Below are 2,889 nucleotides of genomic sequence, written 5' to 3' on the forward strand. Positions count from 1 at the left end.
AGGGTAGATCAGTTCCAGACTTACAACAGAAACTCTATATATCTTTGTTGATTGAGTGAGTTTGAAGTTTGGTAAATTTCTCTTAGTTATCATTAATTCACTCACTGGATGAGACCTTAGATTTGTACTGTACGCTGTTCAACAGTGAACATCATCATTAGTTCATTCAATTAGCAAATATCTGTGAGTGTTTAATACCTGCTGGGCACCAATTTGAACAATGAGGATACCACAGTGACAGAGACAGAAATCCACACCCACATGGAACTTACATTGTAGTGGGAGAAGAGCATCAACAAATAAAAACGACACACGTCTGAAGAGTCAGAAGTGCTCTGGAGAAAAAATACAGAGACAGATAAGGAGGAACACGTGTATAAGGGGGCATTTAAAAACAAAACAAAACAAAAACAGAGTCTTACTCTGTCACCTAGGCTGGAATGCAGTGACACTACAACTCACTGTAGCCTCCAACTCCTAGGTTCAAGCAATCCTCCCACCTCGGCCACCAGAGTAGCTGGGACCACAGGTCCACACCACCATGCCTGGCTAAGTGTTGTCTCTTTTTTGTGGAGACAGGGTTTCACCATGTTGCCCAGGCTGGTCTTGAACTCCTGGGCTCAAGTGATCCTTCCACCTCAGCCGCCTAAAGCCCTGGGATTGCAGGCAGGAGCCACAGCTCCTGTCCCGCTGGGGCAATTTTAAAGGGAGACGCTGGAGAGGACCTCACTGAGCAGAGACCTCCACAAGGAAGGGAGCACTTAATGTAGCATATGGGGGAAGTCCTTCCAGAAAGAGAGCAGCACACTCACAGGGCCTCGGGGGCGTGCCCTTAGATAGTGTGCCTAGAGTGGAGTAAGCAAGGAAAAGAATGGTGGGTGGGCGAGCTGGTCAGAGAGGGGCATTTGGGCCGACGTGACTAAACGGCTTTAGATTTCACTCTGAGCTAGCCGTCTTTGGATAGCTCTGGAAACAGATGTGACATTGGAAATGATTTTCAAATAACCTTACTCCGGAGACTAGATGGAAGGAGGGCACAGGGGCATGTAGAGACAGTAAGTGCAGTGACTGCAGGAAGCTCCAGGGACCCCTGTGGCTGCCCGGACCAGGGCGGAAGCAGGACACAGTGGTGGTCTCAGGCTCTCCGAAGGTAAAGGCAACTGAAGGTGCGAACAGGATGAGCGTGGAATGTGAGGGGGAAAGGGGCGCCCCGGACGCCTCCAATATCTGGGGTCTGAGCCACTGAAGGAATAGAGTGGCAGCGCGCTGAGAGGGGAAGACCAGGAGAGATCAGGACAGGAGGAAGGCGGTGATGGTGGGAATGGGAAGTTCAGGAATCGGGTTTTAGGCATGCGACATTTCAAATTGTTTTTATACATCCAAAGTAGTGTAGGGTAGTGTAAGGTAGACACAGTTCTTGCCCCTCTGGGCACTTATATCCTAATGAGGGAAACATCCAATAAACAACAAAACAAAGAGGTAAGATCACATGTCCAGCAGTGACAGGGGTTCTGAAGGTGATGTGACAGTAAATGGTAACCACACAGGTGACCAGGGGCAGCCTTTGTGGCGAGGAGACATTAGGGCCTAGACCCAGGACATTAGGGCCTAGACCCAGAGGACAGCAAGGCAAAGTCGCCGAGGAAGGAATGAGCTACGCATGTTGGAGGGACAGAAGGAGATCAGAACAGAATGACCAAGAGGGAAGAGGGAAGGGATGAGGGGAGGTGGCCATGGCTTTTCTTGTGTGACACCAGAAGGCTTCTCCCCATCCTGGGTGGTTCTTTCAATGTGAAGGGAAGCCATGAGGAGGCTTTACAGAAGGAGAATGTCGTCATCTGATTTCCATTCTTATAAAATGGAAATGGGGGCCAGGCGCGGTGGCTCATGCCTGTAATCCCAGCACTTTGGGAGGCTGAGGCGGGTAGATCACTTGAGGTCAGGAGTTTGAGACCAGCCTGGCCAACACGGTGAAACTCTGTCTCTACTAAAAAAATACAAAAAGCCGGGCATCATGGCACATGCCTGTAATCCCAGCTACTCAGGAGGCTGAGGCAAGAGAATTGCTTGAACCCAGGAGGCGGAGCTTGTGGTGAATCGAGATCGTGCCACTGCACTCCAGCCTGGGTGACAGAGCGAGACTCCGTCTCAAAAAATATTAATGAAATATAATAAAATAAAATAATAAAATAAAATGGAAATGGAGAATGGATTCACTGGAGAGGGAGACAACTGAAGCAGTGGGTAAACCAACTGGGAGTCCCCGACAGTTGTCCAGCCAAAATACCACATGGACTTGGCCACCTCAATGAAGATGGGGTAAAGCCGGTTGATTTCAGACCTGCTCTAGAGGGAGAGACAACAGGCTATCCAGACTGGGTGAGGAGATTAGAGAAAGAAGAAACAGGGACATGCTGAAGTTGTTGGAGTTAGGCTGGGAAAAGATAGCTGGCGGCCCCTGAGAACAGAGAACCCAAGTTCTCTTTGGGTCCTGTTAAGTTTGAAATTGATGAGGAAGCAGGAACAGGGACTACATATCGGTACTTTACTTTTTTTTTTTTTTTTTTTGAGACGGAGTCCCGCTGTGCCGCCCAGGGTGGAGTGTAGGTGGAGTGTAGTGGCCAGATCTCAGCTCACTGCAAGCTCCGCCTCCCGGGTTTTTACGCCATTCTCCTGCCTCAGCCTCCCGAGTAGCCGGGACTACAGGCGCCCGCCACCTCGCCCGGCTAGTTTTTTGTATTTTTTAGTAGAGACGGGGTTTCACCGTGTTAGCCAGGATGGTCTCGAACTCCTGACCTCGTGATCCGCCCGTCTCGGCCTCCCAAAGTGCTGGGATTACAGGCTTGAGCCACCGCGCCCGGCCTCATTTTTTTTTTTTTTTTTTTTTTT

This window comes from Theropithecus gelada, chromosome 10 (genome assembly GCF_003255815.1).
Source record: "Theropithecus gelada isolate Dixy chromosome 10, Tgel_1.0, whole genome shotgun sequence".
In the NCBI taxonomy this organism is placed as follows: Eukaryota; Metazoa; Chordata; class Mammalia; order Primates; family Cercopithecidae; genus Theropithecus; species Theropithecus gelada.